This window comes from Schistocerca cancellata, chromosome 1 (genome assembly GCF_023864275.1).
Source record: "Schistocerca cancellata isolate TAMUIC-IGC-003103 chromosome 1, iqSchCanc2.1, whole genome shotgun sequence".
In the NCBI taxonomy this organism is placed as follows: Eukaryota; Metazoa; Arthropoda; class Insecta; order Orthoptera; family Acrididae; genus Schistocerca; species Schistocerca cancellata.
In genome coordinates, this window is record NC_064626.1 from 884714805 (window position 1) to 884738268 (window position 23464).

Here is a 23464-nt window from a genome sequence, read left to right on the forward strand (position 1 = left end):
AATCGATCACGTGTCTCCAGGGTTTATATCACGATTGCTGTTTCCACATAGTAATCCTCAGTTTAAGCAATCACAAGTAGCTTCCTTGGTCCTGGACTTGATTTTCGTGCATTCCCCCAATTAACGACTACACCAGATCCCTTTAAATTGCAGGAACCTTCCTTATTAGCATCTTTCTCATTATCAGAGCTTATGAAGTCTCTCAGACCGTCAGACACCTTGCAGATACCCATCACAAGTGTTTCTGTCCAACCAATACACTGCCCTCAGTCCCAGTCATGTCCACCACTCAGACAGGATTCACACCATGCATGTGAAGACTCAGCAGCCAGACGCGACATTGGACAGCTCCCTTCCTACATACAGTGTTTTGTTTGTCACCAGAGACACCAGTGCCACTAGAAGCGCGTTAAGTGCATCACTTATGTGAAATCTGGACATAGGGCTGAAGTGTGCCAAGCAGTGCTCAAAATGAATGTCAACTGTACATGTACAGACCTTTCACATGCAGGGTTGGGTGACATGGTGGACCTGTTCTTGAATATATCCTACATACAATGTGGTTCACCACTCAGAAGAATCTGTATCCCACATGGTAGCCATCAACAATGTGCCTATCGAGCTGCAGATGGATATGGGGTGGTTTTCCACAACCATCATAGATTGGCAGTCTTATTATCATATGGGATCTCCTTCCATTCAACTCTTTGACATTCTGTTGTGTAGTTACAGCAATGACATCATTAAAGTCAACAGCCAATTTACAGTCCAAGTTCAATACTATGCAACTAGTCTCACAGACAAGATTTTGGTTGTCCACAATCCTGGAGCCATCAGTCTCTTAGGCCTGAATCTGCTCAATGCTCTTGGCTCAGAAATCCACGAATACGCCCCCATTGTCGTCACTTGGCGTCAACCCCTATCCTAAGACCTCTTTTCCAAGTATAGCTCAGTGTTCACGCAACTTTCCTCAGCTGTCGAAGATTTTGAGGCACACATAGTTCTTGTTCCATAAGTGATGCTGAAGCACTTCAAAGTCAGAAATGTTGTATTCAGAGACAAACTTGAGATGGAGCTGCAGTGGTTACAGGATGAGTGTATTCTCACTCCTCTTCCCAACAGCCAATGGGCCACCCCAAACAATGCATTGCGCATTTGCAGGGATGTCAAGATAATCATTATACCCAATCTGTCATAGATGCTTATCCTACTTCCAAGGCAGAATACACAATGACCAGTCTCATGAGCAGCAAAATGTTTGTCAATTGGTATGTCTATCTTCAGCTTCTGTTGGTCAAGGATTCCTGATGCTTCTTAATAATCAGTACTCCTTTTCGACTGTTTAAGTATAATAGGCTTCCGTTTGGCATTGCCAGTGCTCCAGCCATTTTTCAGCACTACCTCGAGACCTCAGCTGCAAAGTGCCAGGCACGGTGAACTATTTGAATGACATTCTCATTGTAGACAAGGATTTGGCTAACAACATCCACACACTGTTCACGATCGTCCAATAGGAAGACCTCAAATACAATAAAGACAAGTGCTGTTGTTTCATTCACCAAGTGGAGACTTGGGTCACATTTTTAGTGCACAATGCATCCGCCCTACCTCACAGTAAACTGAGGTAGTGCAGAAACTTTCAGCCCCCACAAACACCAGAAATGTGAAATCAGTGTAGGGGTAGCTCAGATATTACTGTGAATTTATTCTGCTTGCAGCAGCCATTGCAAAATCATTACATTTCCTCTTTTACAAAGATCTCCATTGGCAATGCGGCCCAGCGTGTGATAAAGCCTTCTGGGATTTGAAACGACCTTGTCAACCCCTAATCCTGGCAGCTGATGCATCAGATTACGGTTTGGGGCGGTCCTTTCACATATGACCGACGCTGTGGAGCAGTCAATTGCATTTGTGTCTAAAACTCTCTCCACTGCAGAGAGTAACTACAGTCGGATAGAAAAATAAACCTTAGAAATCATACTTGGCCTAAAAAGTCTTGTGGCTATATCTACAGCTCTCATTTCACGTTGTTCACAGACAACAAACCCTTACTCCCTCTTTTCACAGTGTTGGGAAATATTCTGACCAAAACAGCAGGCTGTCTTCAGTGGTGGTCTGTTTTATTCAAATTATATGATATTCAACATGGTTCAATAACATAGCATGCTAAATCTGACCTCTTGCTTCTGCACTTGGGTCAGGACCCTGCCTTCGTCACGGATCTCAAAGTCTGCTTCTATCTGGACATCAATGCCTATGTAGCCATGGCTAACCTCCTATTGGACACCAAGCTCGTCACATGCTGCATGCTGAAGACTGAGTGCTCTGCAAGGTATTCTACCTTGTGTCGCCAGATGACAAGCAGCTGCAAACACAGAGGTTCAGGTCTACTGGTACTGCTGGAATGAGCTGTCCACGATATGTTCCTGCTCCAGGAGACAAACACTGCACCAGGCCAGACTCATGATACTGATAGCCCTCCAACAGTTCATCTTGTCTCTCTTCCACATCGGGTACTGGGGTTCTGTCTTCACCAATCACCTGCCCCACCAACATCTCTACTGGCAGGGCATGGATTCAGCGATCACCCACATGGTTACCTCTTGCCCAATCTGCCAGAGTAAGCAGGCTGCAACCTCCATGTCGTTTTTTTACCTTGGCCAGGCACTTTTGGCCTCTAGTCCTGGTTACACCTGGATTTCATGAATTCGTTCCTGGAGTACTCCTAGTTAACTGCTATAGAGGCTGGCAGGGATTTCCCCTTTGTCTTATGCATGTCTACCATGCCTGCAGGATAGACCATTCAAACCCAGTCCAGCATTTTTTCAGTTGATGGGCTTACAGAAACTATTGTCATGGATAATGGTCTTCATTTTGCTCCCACTGAATTCTCCGCTTCCTGTAAAGCAAATGGCATAGTGCTGATGCATATCCTGATTCATACTGCACCCTTCCACCCTGCTTTTGATGGACTAGCCAAATGTTTCGTCCATACTTTTAAATCCAAGCTGTCCAAGCTCCACTGCTATCAACCTATGGATAAGGCCATTATCCTCTTGCTAGCTTCTTCTCATTCCACTTTCTGGACATGTCAACACCAGCAGAAAAACTCCATGGCTGGCAATATCAGTCGCAATTTTCTATCATCCATCCTACCAGCGTCCAACCCTCCTCTCAGCAGTCCAACCATCACAGTTTCTCTCTTCAAGATCCCATGAGGGCTCTTGTCTTCACAACAGGCCACCTGCACTGGTTTTCAGCATTCGTTTCCAGTCTTCAGAGCCAGGCCATCGCCAAGGTGATGCTTCAAGAAGGCACAGTGTGTCACAAGTACACTAATCAATTGTGGCCTCACCATTGTCCTCTTCCTGGGTCCAGTAGTCTACCATCATGATGCCCATCCCAGTCATCGCCAGCATGTCTCGCCTGTGACCAGCTCCCTGGAGGGGCCTTAGCTGCTCCACACACTACACCAGCACCAACTTTGATGGAGGTGGACCTCAGCCCCCTATGCACTCCAGCTGCCAGTGGGGACCCAGCCACTTCCAGAGATACTGAGATGAGTTACTACTTCTCCTTCCCTTTGTATGTGGGTGAGGGGGGAGGAATGCTGTGTCAAGGCGTTGTGCCTACTCAGCCAGCAACCAGTAGCACACATGAGCTATTCAGGCATGCACCTTGCAGGAAACAGCTCTTCAGATGACAGACAAAGACACCATGCAGCAGTCCATGCTCTGTCAGAGGTCACTAGCCATGTAGACTTTTTTCGCCTCTGTGGGCCACGTGACCAATAGTAGTAGAGTGAGTTTCCCAGGGTGGGCGCTGATTGCGAAAGCAGTCCTACCATCAGGACTCACTCTGGCGCTGCTGCTAAGAAGCTGTGGCTGTCCTTGTCGATCTTCCCCTCCAGGAGCTGCCAACTAAGGATCTACACCATTCGTGGCCTCTGTACCAAAGAGACATGGCCTCCAGTGCTGTGACCAGCCATTGGACTTAATAATATTTGTCTTTGTTTTTCATTGGCAAACTTTTGTGCGTCACTTCAGGACTCTGACTTTTTCTCACACTCTCAGTTCTTTCACTTTTGAATGTCCCTTATGACCTTTGGTAGTTGCACACTTATTGTATGATCATTGGACTTTGAAACTTCCAGTTTATTGTGACATTTTCAGGCCTTCATCCTTCAAGCGTTATTATTGTTCTTTCAATATTCAAGTAGTGACTTGTTTTAAGTTATTATGTTCCAAACAAGCTCTCGTCAGAGAAGATTTGTTTCATAGCTGGGTATCTTTCATGCGCTGTTTTTGGTGGCCTTATTAAATAATCTTTAGAAGCAGAATTCCATGTGACTTCTCTTAATCTGTAATTATCTATAATTTTCTGCGTGCTTTCTCTGTAGTCAGCAGACATTACTGCACATTAATCGCCTTAGAGCATAATCTCAATACAGTATACGAGGAAACACACATTGACCTATACTCCGTTCATCATAAGAGTAAACCTGATGTTAACAAACACAAACACATGATTGGTCAGCAGCTGTAGCTCTCGTACACTGGTGTTGTTCCGCTCTTGGAAATAGGTCCAACTTAGATATTTTATTACTATGTCATTGTAAATGAAACTTATTCGGATGTATTAACAGCCATCAACGTTTTTTTAATCATACTTTAGCTGCGCAATTTTTATTTCAAAAATCGTGTTCAGTCACGGTCTTGTGGTCTGACTGTCTCGCTGTTCATATGTAAAGGGAAAAGGGATGACACCGCTTCCTGCCTCTTAGTGATACACGCGCACAGAACACCGTTAATGGCTAGAAAAAAGTAGTTCTTAATGTTTTTCACAAGATTACAGAGAAAAATTAGCTTTGACATTTTCCGAGGAACAGTATGTAACAAATATAAAGCGAACTGTAACAGTTACAGTGGCGTAATCGGTAGTTTGTTAATCATAAGGGCGACCATACGAATCTCATTGGGTTCTACAATGTTCTGTTTGAATACCTAAATCATTTAAATATGAAATTTATCAAATATATGCTAATGAACTCATACTTAACTCCCATATTTTCAGGAAATATGCACGTTTTCTAGTTTCCAAAGTAATGCCACATGCAAAATTCTGGTTTTCATGCAAATGCACATTCTTGATTATCGATATTTTATAAAAGATTCTTAAATATTTTCAAGTTAAGAAAAAATTACACAATTAATTTTTTTGAGGAAAATGAAAGATCAAATATTCTTTGTTTGAATATGCCCATTGTTTTGTAGGGCAGATGTGGTCTCACACGAGCCAGAGTGCTAAGCGTCGTAGAAACGTGGAAAACAATAATTCTCACAGTGTACATGCTGCACTTTTACAGTTGTCACCTAAATACTACAATCCGTTTATCGCATACATTTACCGAAAGAAACCAAACAATAATAGTAAAACTCGTTGCTTCACAGTTACTGACTGTGGCTTGCCGAAAACAAACGAGCTCCTGAGGAAGAAACTGTACAAAGAATCTCTTCTAAAACGAAGAGACACGAGATACAAAGCGTTAATAATAACATTAAAGAACGTAGCCAAGTATTCTGATAGGATCATTAACTATACAATTAATTTTGAGTCGTACTCATGTCTTGCATATTATCATCATATGAAAATGGGTCATCTGCCTCCACTGCTGTCAAGCGTGAAATGCAGATCATAAACTTTTTTTTGGAACATCAGTTAACAACAGTTAAGCATTTTGTGCTCTCCCAGGCGGTGACAGAGATTGAGGGAGCGAAGCGCCGCCGCGGCTGCCTCTGCCGGGTGCCAGCTAGTGGGTCCTGGAGAGCTCCGACACGTGCGGCGTTCAAATGCAGCAGTCTGCCGAGAAATCTTCCACAAAAATGTCTCTGGACGGAACCGTTACTATCGGTGTGTCAGAAAGTGAAATATAGTACCATGTAGCTGTTCTATCGTTACACTCAGGACTTCAGGCGAAAGGCACCATGAAACTTTAGGCAACAAGCAGTTTCGACCTCGACATGGTTCGAATGGCTCTGAGCACTATGGGACTTAATTGCTGAGGTCATCAGTCCCTTAGAACTTAGAACTACTTAAACCTAACTAACCTAAGGACATCACACACATCCATGCCCGAGGTAGGATTCGAACCTGGGACCGTAGCGGTCGCGCGTTTCCAGACTGTAGCGCCTAGAACTGCTCGGCTACTCCGGCTGGCGACCTCTACATGTTGCATTTAGGAGAGAAGCTGTTTACCGCTAGACCCAAAGAGATAGAGAATACATAGATAGGCTGTGTCAAATTCTTGAACACTCCCTGCGGTGCCACGCTGTACTAGTTGCCATATTTCGGGAAGTCATTCTGGGAGTGTTTTGAAAGTTAGAGAGTTCGTGTATGTTTTGTAAGCTACACAGCTGCCGAGTTTCTTTTCGAAGTCACGCGCGCTGTGTGCTCAGAGAATAAATGTATACACATATCTAGAAAAACGACTGAAAACTGGTGTAAATATTCTTGTATAATGTGTTCTGTAACTGTTCTGTGTTTTGTGTACAATGATGTATTTGTTTACTTATGTAATAAAGCTTTTTTTAGCCAAGTTCTTCTAAGCATATAATATTCCGAGTATTCTGTCGCGATGGAGAAGCTAACAAAAGCGTGCATCATACTTTGTAATATTTCCGAAACGTCAGGAGCATATGATCGTAAGCTTTTCTTTTGTGGCTGATATCTTAGTTGCTAGTTGGAAAGTATTGTCGATTATGTCTATTTTGTATGTTTCAGTTTTTTATATGAGGGCTGTTGGGGAAGTAAGGTCCGATCGGTCGCGAAATGAAAACTATAGTCCAGTCGCCGCTCCGACTTTGTCGTGGCTTTGTTAAACTTTCCAGTGTCCTCGTCACAGAATGCAGCCGTCTGTGCTTTCCGCTAATTCTCTAAGTTGGTCTGCCTTTCGTTGTTTGTACCAAAATGTTGTCTCTGCACCAGCGATTCATGTGAGCACAGATGAACAACGGAGGGAGCCAATTAAGGGCTGAATTGTGGGTAATCAAACACTTCCCATCGAAAACGCTGCAGGAGCGTCTTCATTGCCCCCCGCAGAACGCGGCTGAAAATTGTCTTGAAGAAAGAAATACATGACATTTATGTTATGTGGGCTGTATAGCTTCAGGCGAAACCTCTCACTAGATGCACATACTCGGCGGGAGACACTGTTGTTTTAGGCATTTCTATGGGATCACTTTGCCTTCTGAACTGGAAAGAGCGACGTGAAGCGATCGACATCCACACTAAAGACACTGCCCAACACATAATATGTACATAGTTCCATCGCACTTTCACAGCGGTTTCCACTTTGCGCCCAATAGGACCTTACTTTCCGAATACGTCTCGTAGCTGCAGTAGGCATTACACCAATAACACTCTTTTTGTTGCTTTGTGTAAACTAAATGATATTTGCTTTCAAATTAGAAAGCATGGACTACAGGCAGAAAGCTCCATAATTCCGTTTGACTAGATAGTTATTTCTATTAAATTACAGCTTCAAATTATAATAGTGCCCCTTTATACGCAAGGTACAAAGTACAAATTACTCTGTTAATCAGTCTTGATTTGATTTTGTATAAGGATAGTCATATTTCAAAGTTTTGATCTACAACAATTAGTTACATATGTTTGATTATAACTTCTGACTATAGTGTAGATAAGGTATTATGTGCAAAGTGTAAATTAATCTGAAACTGAATATTAGAAATGGAAACGTAGAAGGGTAGTCATGGGACTAAAGTGCGATATGGGACTCACCCTCCTCCCTCCCTGAAGTCTTGATTGTGGTGATGTAACACCAATTTTCGACTTATTTTGTATCTGTATCGATATTTCTATGTCCATCTGTAGTGCTGCGCGTATAGAATGTTGTATCTATTGAAAGGTGGCTACACTGAGCCACAGCGCCAGAAATCGCGCCAGAGAGTATTGTTCCGCCGCCTCCACTGGCAGTGATTATTGAGACGCAGCGACAGGCAGTTCGTGCCGAGAAGTTGTGATGGACACTGCTTGTAGCTGAAGTTAGAGTGAGATGCGGTAGTGGAGAGTGTTGTTCCATGTTTTATGCAGTGGTTTGATGGGAGAGATGATGATGTTCTAATGGAGATATTGTAATGGTCAGAGTGCATTTCGTCAATATATATGGAGGTATTTTCTTTTATTATTTCAGTGACCTGAATAATGTGTCATTACAGGTTCAGTCAACAAAGCATCTGGCTTGTGTTCTTGTGTTAGAGTGTAATTCTGGGTTTCTTGAGCAATTATAGTATTTCTAATTTTTTTTCTATCACGTCAGTATAATTGGTATTTAGAATTTCTTGTGTTGTTGAAGAAGAACCGTGCCAGATGTGTACATTGAGTCATACTTCCACACACAGAACAGCTACACTTGTGCTATGTTGGCTTCGTAGGTTTTATAGTTGCTGGGGACTTAATTAATTAATTGTATTAACTGAAATTTTCATTTCATTCTTTGTTGTTGTTCTATGCAGTCAGATTGCGTACTAATACTAGTCAGGGCCAGCCGTTTACGAAACAGCGTAATCGGACATACAGCGACAGAAAATTAAAAAGTATTTGCATTGCATTCTTATATCTTTCATTTAATTAAGCCCCCATGCACGTGGCGACCGCTGCTTCGGATCGTCCCTTGAAATTCTTCTGATTGTAAAAATAGTAGACAGTAGTATTGTTGTAGTAATCTGTAGTTTAGTAATTATAGTCTATGTTGCATGTGTAGATTTGGTAATTGTCACTCTTCTAATGGTATTTTTTTTCTCAGAATTTGATTTGTTGTCTTGTATACGCGTTTGACAATTATAGTGCAATTATTTCAATTGTTCGATTAATCGTGTTTGAGGGTAACATTTCATGTAAATGGTATTGTTGGAGATAAGGAGCCATTGTGTGTAATTTTCGTACAGTGACGAGTTTTGTATGTTTTGTAAATGATTACGCGATCGATGAAAAAGGCAAAAATGATGAATAGTGAGAATGACGAAATTGTTGACATGGCGAACTCGCTAACAGAGGAAAACAGTGTCATAAATAATGTAGTGGAAAACAATTTAATAAGTCGGGAAGACAGTCCGGAACCAGTTCAAAATTTTTCACAATCGAAAAATTTTCCGAATACGAGATTAACGACAGAAGAGATGGAGCAGTTGATGAGTGCAATATTAACTTTGCGATCTGAAATTAAAACAGAAATGAAAGCAATGACAACACGGTTATGCTCACAAATAGGGACGTGTTTCAAAAACATGAAAGATGAATCAAAGAAAGAAATTAGAGAAGTACAACCGATTTTGAATGCTCACAATAATAGTTTAATTTCAACAGAAATCAGACAAGAGGAACAGGACAGAGAACAGGAAGAAAAAGATCGCATGGTAGTACAAAAATTTTTAGAATTAAATTTACAACGTGCACACGATAAGGAAGAAATAATTGAAAGAATCGAGGAATCCGTACCAAATGACAGAATAAATAACTTAACGCAACAGTGTGAACAGTTAACTACTAAATGTGACAACACCGAAACCCGAGTCGCGACATTTACAGAAGACGTAAATAAACAGAAAGAACAAATAGGTGATTTATCGGAAAGAGTTGAGGAGATTTCAGACAAATTGACAAATCTTAGTTTAAATGGGGACAGAGATTCAGATGACACAGCTCCATTGCCATTTTCAGAAACCGAAGAGTACCAGAGCATAAATAAACATGTTGAAAATCAGGGAAAATTTAATGAACGCGTTAAAAGGGAAGTGGAGACATTACGAAAGCAAGTCAAACAAATTGAAGGCGAAATCGTGGGAAAAGATAGCAGAAGAAATTTAGAATCACGGATAGCAGAGGGCTTTGAAGAAAATAATTTATTTCATTTACGAGATGCAACAAGAGAGCGCCAGGCGCGCGAACTTGACAATAATCGACATTCGGACTGGGACAGACGCGGTAGGTCTTTGTCGCCACGAGGCGAAAACTTTGACTATAAACACTTTTTAACTGTTTGGAAATTTAAGATCTTTCGCAAATCTAAGAATGACATTCATCCATGTTCATGGTTAGATCAATTTACGTACGCACTTCCGCTAAATTTGCCACTAAGTCACAAACTGAAATTTATGTGCAGCTATTAAAGTCCTCAGGGGATTCACTACTCTAAGTGAATATGTGCCGTAGCGAGCATAGGGCCCCGAGCTGTAGTGGTGCTATTTCCCTTTTAGTTTTCTGTACCGCTGCCTACTCTTTTACTATTCTTTGCATCTATCGAAACAACTCTTCGACTATCAATCTATCTAGACAGTAGTAAACAATAACCTGATATGATTAGTTTACCTAAAAGTGATTTCGGAAATTACCGTTTGGACTTACTGTATCTTCAGCAGTATTCATTCGTAGCCTAAATGAAATTTTACCTGTTTATCTTCGTGACAATATTACTTCTTATGTCGACGACATTCTTATTGCTAAACATTCTTGGAGTGAGCATAACAAAATTTTGGATTCATTATTATGTATTTTTGCACGAGTTGGCATTACAGTGAACTTAGAAAAATCTGAATTTGGTCGTTCTCAGGTGAAATTTCTCGGTCACATTATTTCTACAGAAGGTATTCTTCCTGATCCAGAGAAATTAGACGCTATTCGTAATTATGCTGTTCCTACCACAAAACGTGATGTTCGTAGTTTCCTTGGCGTCTGTAATTTTCTTAGACGCTTTGTTAGATTGGGCGATTTGGCCACACCTCGTTTATGCAAATTATGTCAAAAGCCGCCAACTATTTCTCACAGAGCACCGTTGTTTCCTATCATTCCAGCAAAAGGACATGGCTGCAGTTGATTTGTTCGGTCCAGTGGTTCGATCTACTAATGGTTTTGCGTACATTTTCGTAGCAGTAGAGTTGACATCAAAATATGTGTGTTTTACACCGTTACGCAAAGCAACAGCTCGTTCAGTATCTAATGCTTTCATTAACCATTTTCTTAAAGAAGTGGGTCATGTTGATAAGGTTATATCAGATAATGGATCACAGTTTCGTTCTAAAATTTGGCTTCGTACTCTACGGCGTCGTAAAATTAAACCAATTTTCATTTCACTTTTTCACCCTCAATCTAACGCTTCAGAGAGATGGATGAAGGAAATCAATAAATTGTGTCGTCTTTATTGTCATCAGAATCACAGAACGTGGGATCAGTATCTTCATATTTTTCAAAACATTCTGAATGAACTTCCTAATGACTCAACTTCTTTACCACCTATACTGATATTAAAAAATAAAGCACCGACAAATCGCATTTCTGAAATCGTTCCTTTTCCGCCTTCACGGAAACTGCGGCATTCTGAAGTTGTCAACCTGGCTCTACAAAATATTGCATCTGCGGCTGCTAGAAGAGAGAAATTAGCTAAGCGTCCTGGTCGTTTAAAAATCTTGTCAGTTGGTCAGAAGGTGTTAATTAAGTCTCATCGTTTGTCTCACAAAGGAAAAGGCTTGTGTCGCAATTTTTTTCTGCTTTATAACGGTCCATATAGGATTCGCAAAATTATTCATGATAACACTGTTGAAGTAGAAACTCTTAAATCACGACGCTCTAAGGGAATACATCATATATCTAACGTTAAAATTTTTGTGGAATGATATACTTTTGAAAAATTTTTGTAGAATGACATACTTGTGAGAAACTAACAGCTACATGTAAACACACGGAGAGTACAAGGATACCGCGCTGTGTTTTGGCGGCGGCATATACTCAAAGCAACAGTCAAGTCTGCGCGCCGCATAGGGCAGTCGTTGACCGCAAACAATCACTTCCTACGTCTCGCGCCTACAGCTGATCGAGCGCTCAGTGCGAATGCACTGACAGCCGTAAACAAATACACAGTCTTTCTCCGAATAAAATCAGTATAAAGCTATAATGACTTGATAAATTATGTTACTAACGTTCAGTATTTTTCAGGATACGGTTCTATAAGATATTTAAGAACTTCAGGTAAATTCTGTGTGTCTCCGACGTTAAGACGACTTGCTATCGAGAAATTTTCAGGAAGAATGTAATTTCCAAGAAGAAACTAATAAACTAAAAAAAGGTAACTATTAATTGAGTTTATTTTTCAGGTAACATATTTCCACTTAGATACGTACTTTAGACTTAATTTGCTGCTCGCGATTACGTGATTCATACTTTGTGCTAATTACATGTTCTATGAATTTGCTTGTGAAGCGACGTGCTTGCGTACGTTAACTGATTTGACAATGATTATTAATGAACTGAGTTGTAACTTGTGTATATTATGCATCGCTTGGCTGCACTGCTTTTTCACTGATGTCATATTTTTTAATTATGTGCCTGCTGTGCCTATTTATTTAAATTATAATTGTCACCTGATTAATTGTGCTGATGTGGTTAGGTATGTAAGTTATACTTTGTGATTTATCTGCTTGCGCCTTCATGTTTATTTGTTAAGATTACATATGAACATTTATTTGCTTACGGTTATACGATGCTGATGACCTGTTTATTACGTAAGATATGTTTGCTGCTATGCGTATGGATTGCATATTTATACATTTCTGTTTGTTGTCACAACTACTCTTTAATTTTGTATATAGAAATGCTGTTGTACTGTGTATGAACATAGAGTTTAGGTTACACTATGGTATTAGTTACAGATTGTTCGCTTGGCAGAGCCTCGTTGTAAGAATTGTGCTGCATCCACTTGTTGACATTCTGTTCACTACTGGTATATTTACTCGCTATTGCTTGTTTTGCTTACGCTCAGTGCTTTATATTTTTAAGATAAGAAAATGAACTGCTATAATTCGACGAATGACATTAGTACAAGAAACTTCATAGAAGTCACATGAGCTGAAGGTTTTATGAAAGCTGTATAAATGTATGCCAATAGGAAGGAAGCTAACGACATGACATACCAACACAGTTATTACACTGCATTTTTCGTGAGCAATTGAAATAGGAAGTGACACTTGACACAAGAAATACTCCACATGTTTGCTTCTGTTTGCCATAATTCTTGAAGTGGTGTACACACTGTGAAATATTAGAATCATTCACACTCCGTAATCGTACTTAATTACTGAGAGTTATTCGAACTAAGTCTGTTAGAGGTCATGTATGCATTCTTTGTTTATAATTCATAATGAGTAGAAGATTTTGGTCAGATGGATTACACAGAGGTTGTGTGTTGACAGTGTGTCTTCGAATTGTATGGGATGAGGAGGTTTGCATTAGGATTTTATCTGTACTCGATCGAGGAGACTGACTAGAGGAAAGAGTTGTTATGGAAGTGAAATGATACTGGCAATAAGGTTTATATGTATCGACGTATTGAAGAGGTATTATGGAGGTATTGAGATTATATGAAGTTGATTGGAGTTATGGTGTATAAGAGGTAAAATAAGTGAGGTGCATATTTTTTTTTTTTTTTGTTGTTGGTCTATATGGAACAAGGAGGATGAAGATAGCAGACTAGAAGACTAAAATGGAAGGAAGATTGTCTACACACACTTTGTTAAATCACTAAGCAGTATGTACTTTTTTTTGGAGAGAGGAAGTTGCATATCTTGGCACACTGACAGTTGTTCAGCAACCGTACATTTTTATTTGGCTTGGCAAACATTGGTCTTGACATGATGACTATGACGCTGACTTAACTATTATTGACTGTTATACATTGCTGCCACTACTACTTGGTACACATGATGAACATGAAATTTTGACAGAAGTGGATTCACACAGTTAACACTATTCAATTACACAGTAGTACTTAATGTGGATGAAAGATGAGTGAGTGTGTTTTGTGTGTTTTCCTTTCATAATCCTACCCACCTATCTCCTAAATATTATTTTATTTGTTTGTAATGGCTTGCACTGACACCCATAAATATTATAGGTTTACTGATGTTTGTGTATTTGTAATAGTAATATGACAATTATCTGATATCATTTGTGTGTTTGTTATGATTTGTATGTTTAGTGTAAGAGCATTGTAAAAGCATTTGTATGTGCATTCAAACTATTGTTCATGCTTGAACTGTCTGATTAGTGATGGTGATATTATGGACTGTTACTTGTACTTTTTCTACATGATTGGTGCCACTAGGACATGTTTAATTTCTGCTAATGAACTGTGTGATCAGTGATAGTGAATATTATGGACTGCTGTCTGCACCTACTCAACAATGCTGGGTGCCACTGATGGACTGCTTCTACTGAAATGATGTCACCTGTTGGAGTCTGAACCTACTCCACATTGCTGGGTGCCACTGATGGACTGCTTCTACTGAAATGATGTCACCTGTTGGAGTCTGCACCTGTTCCACAATGCTGGGTGCCACTGATGGACTGCTTCTACTGAAATGATGTCACCTGTTGGTGTCTGCACCTGTTCCACAATGCTGGGTGCTACTGCTGGAACTGTCAACTACCTGTTATGAAAACATTTTATGTGAATATTTGTATAAACTGATTTTTTGTGTATTACTGTTTGTGAAAAGTTACAAGACTCTTACCTGCTCATATTCGTCATTGCTGACGCTATCGATTGAATTGTTTAACCACATGATATTTGTGTAAACTATTATGTAAAGTCATATGTATGAAAGAATTTGTATTCCTTACTGTATTTTATATATTAGGCTATTGTAAGGTCAGTGCAAAGCCAAAATTTTATCTAGTTATATGATACTTACGTATTAATATTATCTTTTATTTTTGTCTGTAATTTTTTTGACGAATTTGGTGGTATTTTCACCACCAATGCTGGCAAAAATACCATCAAATTCTAGCCCGTGGAGGAAGGGCATATGAAAGGTGGCTACACTGAGCCACAGCGCCAGAAATCGCGCCAGAGAGTATTGTTCCGCCGCCTCCACTGGCAGTGATTATTGAGACGCAGCGACAGGCAGTTCGTGCCGAGAAGTTGTGGTGGACACTGCTTGTAGCTGAAGTTAGAGTGAGATGCGGTAGTGGAGAGTGTTGTTCCATGTTTTATGCAGTGGTTTAATGGGAGAGATGATGATGTTCTAATGGAGATATTGTAATGGTCAGAGTGCATTTCGTCAATATATATGGAGGTATTTTCTTTTATTATTTCAGTGACCTGAATAATGTGTCATTACAGGTTCAGTCAACAAAGCATCTGGCTTGTGTTCTTGTGTTAGAGTGTAATTCTGGGTTTCTTGAGCAATTATAGTATTTCTAATTTTTTTTCTATCACGTCAGTATAATTGGTTTTTAGAATTTCTTGTGTTGTTGAAGAAGAACCGTGCCAGATGTGTACGTTGAGTCATACTTCCACACACAGAACAGCTACACTTGTGCTATGTTGGCTTCGTAGGTTTTATAGTTGCTGGGGACTTAATTAATTAATTGTATTAACTGAAATTTTCATTTCATTCTTTGTTGTTGTTCTATGCAATCAGATTGCGTACTAATACTAGTCAGGGCCAGCCGTTTACGAAACAGCGTAATCGGACATACAGCGACAGAAAATTAAAAAGTATTTGCATTGCATTCTTATATCTTTACTTTAATTAAGCCCCCATGCACTATCACGGAAATTCTTTGACTATGTATACATATTTCACTTATGTGAACTTTTGAACGATGTTGTTTAAATTATGCTTGTGAATTTAAATAACTACTGAAATGATTGTTATATAATGTACTGTAAATGACTTGGTCCGTAGTTAGGGAACGTACTGTTGAACGTAAAAGATGTGGGGAAGCCCCACAGCTACGAAAGTATCCTGGCAGAGTGGAAAAGGTGTGGTTGTCTTGCGAGTGGAAACTCGTCCTTTGTGATTGGTAAGGTGTCTGGGCTGAGCAGTGCTCGCTAGCAGTAGCGGGTCATTGTGTCTCATATTCCTTGAGTTTTGAGGCCAGAAGAGCTTAAAAACAGTATTTATGGGCCTCAGACGCTGCATTTGGTGGTGCCATTATCATGGCATGGTTTCTGGCCCTATAAATATAATTCCGACGCCAAGAAGATACGTAACAGGGCGAGGCCAACATTATCGCTATGACTGCATCGCCGCCAGGTTAAGAGCCACTGCAAAATACGCCACTAGTACCACCAGCCTTCCACTACATTGTTTATATTTGGCACTCTATAAATGGAGCAGGTATTTGTGAAATTTGGTTATCTCATAATAATAATTGTGGTGTTGCTAAAAACTCTATCTTACACCCATGATTATCCCAAGTCACAAACCTGGACAGGAATCCTATCTTAGTGAATTTAATTCCGAGTGTCCTGATTTATTATGAGAAAGTGGTTGAACTTGACTTAAATGTTGTGTTGTCATTTGCACAACCAATTATATTTTTGTTAGGTCTAAAGACTGCTTATCAAAGCACATTTTTTTTATTTAAAGAGTTATATTTTGTTGTGCTTTACTTAATTAATAATTAATGATAAGAATACTTACCATTTCTCATACATACTCGTGTAGTTTTGTTAATGAACATGGTTCTTCAAACCATGAAAGTTTAAGGGACTCATATACTATGCTAGTTAGTTAATGAAGCAACGCAAAGGCTCCTTCAGAGCCAGTGTAGTTAGATTTGCATTCATATAGTTGTGTCAAACCGAGTTTAAGAAAGAACCATCTACCATGTTGTCAATTCTAATGCACGATGGTTAATGTACAGGCATAGAGACGCTGTACTAAGCAATGAAGTTGTAGATTATGATCATTAGCAGCCCACCCCCCCCCCCCCCCTGATATAAATTCAGAATCATTTCAAGCTCTTCTCTGTTCAATATTGCCACTTGTTTCATGTGTGTCGGCCCAGATCACGTAAGAAACAGATTGCCCAATCGCTTGGTCTAGCAGGCAACCCTTGTCAGGGAACGGCCACCAGGCGGCAACAGCGTTACACCCTTACTTGTGGAATCAACCACTAGATGGCACTCCGTTCTGTGAAATATGTGGCAACATTGGCCGAACGCGTGCAGCTTTCCACTATTTGGCGTCTGTGAAGTACAGCTGTTTCCGACATACCGGTGGTAGTGGATCGAGTCGTCATGCTGAGGGCCTGCGAGTATATCAACTGTGGAAGGAGTAGACGAACAAATCCTGAACTAAAAATGTTCAGATTCCCGTCAAAAATAAAGAAAGGTTACGCGAGTGGATTTTAAATTGAGGTAAATCTATAAATTAGTTACGAATAAGAATTAATAAAGAGCCCTAAGCATTCGATCCTATCTAAATTTTGTCGATCTTATATTCTGATATAACGTGGCAGCCCTTCCTGTACAAGAATCATATCATATAATTTTTAAATGAAATCTTTGCTGCGCTTTGGACTTTTTTTAAACTGTTTATTCACTTCACTATCGTAATTTTAGCTGTAGAGGCGTTTTTGTGTGCAATGTGAAAACTGAAACCAATATAAGATATGGATAACAAAATGCAAAGCATAGTGTGGTAACATTTGGTAAACAATTTAAGAAGCATTACCTTACAACACCTTTCCTTTGGTACTTGAAAATGGCTCTAGAGCTGAGATGGCAACAGTGAAATAAATGAATAATAGCCGTCATCTAACTGCTAGGTCATCGGTCCCTCTAAATCCTGGTATATACTAGAGCGAACGAAGTGAACGAGTGTAAAACCTCGTTTACACTGCTGCAAATGAGTAATCATAGATAATTCGCCAATGTTCACTGCCATTCGTTTATACATGTGAACAAACGTTTATACTGGAATGAAGGGAGGAGGATAGAAGAGAACGAGCATAGCATGCAAACTATAGATGCTGCCTATTTTAATTTTTTTTTATCTGTGCGCTAATAATCCTCACACAGCTTTCACTCGAAAACAACACTGCTTATAGTAACAGGTCTGCGCGAGTGCAGATTGTGTATTACTTTTCATTTCGCATATGATTGTGAGAAGTATCCCTACAGTAGAAATAAACTTGGTTTGTAGAATTACAGGAGCTAATCTACATTCTTCGATTGAAAACTCGGGAAAAAACATAGCCGATCATGATCTACAGTCAGCTGTGTGACGAATGCATTTCGCGCGCAGCGCTCTAGCCAAACACAAATACCGAGCGAGGTGGCGCAGTGGTTAGACACTGGACTCGCATTCGGGAGGACGACGGTTCAATCCCGTGTCCGGCCATCCTGATTTAGGTTTTCCGTGATTTCCCTAAATCACTCCAGGCAAATGCCGGGATGGTTCCTCTGAAAGGGCACGGCCGACTTCCTTCCCCATCCTTCCCTAATTCGATGAGACCGATGACCACGCTGTCTGGTCTCCTTCCCCAAACAACCAACCAACCAACCGAACACAAATCAGCGTCATTCACGTCACCGAAGATACAGCGTTGCCAATTCCGCGACATGTACAGGTCAGTTAGCATTGTAGCGTCGCCTGCGACATCTGTTGACCGACGGGAAAACTATTTTTACGGTTGCCTGTTCTGCCGTAAGGACGGTCAATCTGTTTCTTACGTGATCTGGGGTGTCGGTAACTGGTTTTATAAACTGTTACACCTAGTTCATTTAAATTACATGTTGTTGAGAGTCATATGTTACTGTTCACTATCTCATTGGTCATTTGTTTGTTAGTAGCACATTTATCTGCAAAGTTAGGTTACTGGGACATAGTACGAACAGATGTAAGGAAAGAGTTCAGTGTGAGTGTCATGCAAGGTTAGGTTAGCCTTAGCACGGCTTTTTGCTTTATCGTTTTGCTTGACACAAGAGTGCCTAATTAGGCTGGCGATCTGTTTTAATACGTAATATTACAAGTCGCTTTTGTGCTGGGAGAACGTCTGTCCCCAACCCACCGTTTACTAGTGGGTATACTCTGCTGGAGTGTTTCGGAAATGAATCCCAGTTTGATTTTTCTGTTTCCATTTGATTAATTCACGGTGACAACTTTCAAAAATTCCTCACAGAGGTATAACCTTAGCATCGATTGTCGTTTAAGGTGATCGGTGGTACCGTTACAGTGAGATTGAACTACAGCAAAACTTAACATTTACGTTCGCCCCTTATTTAATCGCACTTTGACATATCTATCGCACTTTTGTCATAAAAACTATATGTAGGGTAAATTTAGAAAACGTCTATTAGAGAATGGGCAAGTCTCCAACTGTTTTGATGTAGTTGTGTACATCATAAATAAACTACAAATACTGTGAAGGGCATCTACTACGTATAATGTTGCAAAATTTGGCTCAATATGTAATTATATGTAAGCAGAGTAGTTTGATTCTTGAGAAAGACGAAGCAGTATTTTGGCTATTATTTTAATAAACTTAGCGACAACCACAAACTTCACTGTGTGTTCGACTGCCTGGGTGGATTACGTCGTAATATACCTGCTACGTGGGATGGTATCTTCCTGTTCACTGCAACACAGTTTTTGCTTTGAAAGTGAAATGAATGATACATAAATTGAAATTAATGTAATATTTCTGTACAACTTTCGTCTCTGAACTGATCCATATTCTTCGAAATTTTCTGCAAAACAGGGTGTCCTGAAACACATGAAGATGGACCCTAAATTAAATTTTATAGACCATATCTTTTACTTGTAATTGCTCTGCTAGTGGCCATCTAGGGTTACATTATTTAAATGCAAGCTACTGACACTGACAAAAAAACGGTGTATATAAAGTGTTAGTGCGCTGTAGTCAAAGGTAAAACTGCTACTAAATGTTAACAGTTGCAATTTCGTATTTTCTTTACCAAGCCCCTTTCTTTTGACTTCCGAAAACATGACGGTGCTTGTTAAGTTTGGTCACGCGGTCGCCTTTCTACAGTATTCTATCTCTTTGGCTAGACCAACAGACGTACAGGCAGCACAACAACTCGAACAGAAGACAAGACTTCCTCGAGGAACTGTCACAACCTACAGTGTTGCCAGATTGTGCTGATAGTCGGACTTACCCCATTATCGGCTGGTCACGTTATTTGTCCCATTTGGTGATCGGTCACCTAGGGTTTATGCCAAAGAATGTAGATATACACACTAACAAATCACTGCATATTCGGAAATAAAATGGTACTTACAACAAGGAAGAATGTAAATGTCATTGCTGCTCGTCTCACTCGCAACAATATAATCTTTGGTTTTTTAATCACACTGATGTCAAAAAATCAAAGTCACTCCTGAGAGAGAGCGCTCTTCAAGTAAACGACATAGAATATTGCAGAACATACTATTACCAGATTAATACGAAATCCAAGACTCTTTTACAAAAGCAATGGTGGGAAAAAAATTAGTGCACCGTCAGTCGCGAACCTGCTTGCTCCTGTTTTTGAACTGTCTCTCTCTTCGCACTATGCTAAGCTGGAGTTACACTAACCTAGACTTTAAACTTTATCTTGACAGTAATCTGAAGGCTTTCTAACCCCGATATGTCTTTGACTAGCATTTAACTACAACAAATCGAAAGAAAAAGTGAAGTGTTTCTGATAAATCTTCAATGCGCCGTTGCCACGAGTTGGTTCCTCCCGAGGTAAGGGGCAGAAATTGGCACTGTGGACCCACAGAGACATCTATCTGATGCTCGGTAGTAGAGCTTCCTCATTTCTGTTAGTTCTGGATGCCTCTGTAAGGATTTCTACATGGCCTTCGATACAATGGGATGGCCGGACGAGGGCAGAAATAGGGGACACTGCTCATGACCGCTCGGATGCACCAGTAACTGTGTCTCACAATGTGGTACTAAATACAGTCGACCTTTACCATACATGTGCTTTCGTTTTCTACCGCCTTTCCTTTGAAACGAGTGTATGCATTTGTGTAGACCGTGGAATGAGCGGAATTACCGCGCGTTTTACGACTGCCTATATTTTGATCCTCCCGACACTGATAAAACTATTCGAAAGCTTTCAAGCACGAACATTATGAGCTTTGATTTGTACGTACCGTGAACTACGAGTGTAAGGCTACTGTGGCTTTGTGTGTGATACTCCGAGATTAGCGTGTGTTACGAGTTCCTCCGAAGCATTAACAGTGACATACGTCCGCAGGAGAGCTCTCCAGGTTACAAATTTCCCGAGACTCGTGTGGTACAGTGCATCTCAAGCCAGCAGACGTTGTAACCCAGTCGGGCAGTTCCGACAACGCGACACCAGTGTTAGCAGCTACAGCCCAGTCCACGCACGACCGGTACCGTCGTCTGTAATAAAACAGCCCTTTGGACATCCTTATGCCTCCCCCCCCCCCCCGAACAGACTACATTATTTTATCATTATTTTATGCTTAATTAATTGATTACGAACAGACTACATTATTTTATCATTATTTTATGCTTAATTAATTGATTACTGTACAATGCTACAGTGTACATATACCAGTAATTAATCTGTTTGAGACAACTTATCTAAAACCTGAGTTTGCTCTTGTATTCTGCGCTCAATAGCAAGCTTGTGAAGATTACTAATAATAATTACTAAGTAATTGATCTAAATTTGCTACGCCTATGAGTCCGTTAATTAACATTTATCAAGAACTGACATTATCTACATAAATAAAGTGTATTTTGCAACTTACAAATTTCTTTTCGGCAAATAGGCTATTTTTGATAAACATATTTTACTGAATTCATATATGTGATAGGAATACGTTTCGTTCTCTCTTTCGACTGTAATTAACTAAAATGTAATGTTTATCGTTATTTTCTGGAAACTTGTAAATAACTTCGGAATTTGTAATGATATTACGTCCGCACCCATACAGAATTGCAAAGCATTATTTTCGGTATTTTTCTATGTATGTGAATTAATTTTGTCACACACTTTTAATTACCATTTCTTAAAACACTTAAATTCTGATTGTCAACGATTACTGTAAATCATATAAATATCAGTGGTTTGTGTACTGTTTACATATTTTTCGCCGACGTAAATCTTGCTTGCAAATAAAGCAATTTTGTGGAAGATCTGTACATGGGATTTATTTTGTACACTACACGATTAGTTTTGCATGTACAGCAGCACAGCAGAAGTCTTCGGGAGTACTTGCAGCGAAGATATACCTCAAGAATAAAGATCTACGAGACCCGTGAATTTCACGAACATCTTTGATACCGACATTTCATCTCTAAATTACTGAACAGTTCTGCATTTTTTCAGTACAATCATTTTATTGAGATAGTTGCATCTCAGCTGGTGGAGGCCCATTTTCTTTAAATTCTTGTGGTTCACGTTGTTTTTGTGGCCGCGAAACTCGGTATAATTTTTTGAATAAACTTTCAGCTATTACGAGCCTGCAAATATTTTATTTATCAGCAATCCAAACTATACACAGCCCACACCACGCTGACTTCTTCGCTATCAGCAGTTCCATTTTAATCCTGTTATGTAAGCGGTCTGCCTCTATTTCCTTAATCTATTATTCAGTGTTCAAACGTGCTTAATCATGGATTCTGTCGAAAAACGAAGTTTAATTGAGAAAAGAGCAATGATCAAGTCACAAGTGACTGGACTCTCCGCATTTGTTAACAGCTTTCAGGAAGGATCAAATCTCAACGGCGTAACAGTAAGGCAGTCACCTTTGAATGCAAGTAACGAGGAATACAACGACATCCAAACTCAAAGATTAACGATATGGAAGAATCTCACGATACAGACAGGTGCGTCATTTGAAGACATATGCTTAGATGTACAGGGTGACTCTTGTTAACTTTTACGAGGCTCACTCCAAAAGAAATGCACACTATTTTTTTAAATCCATCTTTTATTCTACATGTTTGAAAGTTTTACAGTGTGTAGATAGATCCTTTAGGAACAATATTTTCATTACTCCACATAATTTCCATCCCTCTCAACTGCCTTACGCCATCTTGGAACCAGCGCCTGTATACAGGCACGGTAAAATTCTGGACCAACCTGTTGGAGCCACTGTTTGGCAGCGTGCACAAGGGAGTCATCATCTTCAAACCTTGTTCCACGAAGAGAGTCTTTCAGTTTCCCAAAGAAATGATAGTCACACGGAGCCAGGTCAGGACTGTAAGGCGGGTGTTTCAGTGTTGTCCACCAGAGTTTTGTGATCGCTTCCATGGTTTTTTGACTGACATGTGGCAGTGCATTGTCGTGCAACAGCAAAACATCCTACTTTTGCCGATGTGGTCGAACTCGACTCAGTCGAGCTTGAAGTTTCTTCACTGTCGTCACATATGCATCAGAATTTATGGTAGTTCCACTTGGCATGATGTCCACAAGTAAGAGTTCTTCGGAATCGAAAAACACCGTAGCCATAACTTTTCCAGCAGAAGGTGCGGTTCTGAATTTTTTTTTTTTTTTTTTCGTGGGTGAATTTGCATGTGCCACCCATTGATTGCCTCTTCGTCTCTGGTGAAAAATGATGGAGCCATGTTTCATCACCTGTCACAATTCATCCAAGAAATTCATCTCTGCCATTCT